General features: G+C 38.3%; 1 pseudogene; it reads right to left on the bottom strand.

Moving 5' to 3' along the window:
• Positions 1–385: 385 nt before the first annotated feature.
• Positions 386–533, bottom strand: LOC120063604 (annotated as a pseudogene).

Raw genomic sequence — 533 nt, 5'->3', positions numbered from 1 at the left:
AACTGTATTTCATGGTTGCAACTTGCTGAAAATTGTCCAGAGGGGTTCCATATCATCCAGTTTAAACAATACTGCAAAAAAGTTGTTCTTACAGAGTGCATCAAACATGATTTAGACCTTGTTTATGGAAAACTGTTTGTAACTGTATTTCATGGTTGCAACTTGCTGAGAATTGTCCACAGTGTTCCTATCATCTAGTTTAAACATTACTGCAAACATTTTACTTACAGAGAGCATCAAACATAATTTAGACTTGTTTATGGAAAACTGTTTATAACTGTATTTCATGGTTGCAACTTGCTGAAAATTTTTCCACAATGTTCATATCATCTAGTTTAAGCCTGCCGCCAAGCAACGGTTTATCATTAACAAAGACATCAGGGTAAAGCGCAAATGAGCACTACCATAAATTTTGCAATTGAGATCCCCACATTTGGAAAATTCACAAGGGGTCAGCACAGCCAGAGTGGAATGGCTGAGCCCCACACCGGGTGAACTAGCTTCTTGATCACGGTATCTCTTCTGCTTAGTGG

Source organism: Salvelinus namaycush, chromosome 18 (assembly GCF_016432855.1).
Source record: "Salvelinus namaycush isolate Seneca chromosome 18, SaNama_1.0, whole genome shotgun sequence".
Lineage (NCBI taxonomy): Eukaryota > Metazoa > Chordata > Actinopteri > Salmoniformes > Salmonidae > Salvelinus > Salvelinus namaycush.
This window is presented reverse-complemented; position numbering and strand designations above follow the sequence as displayed.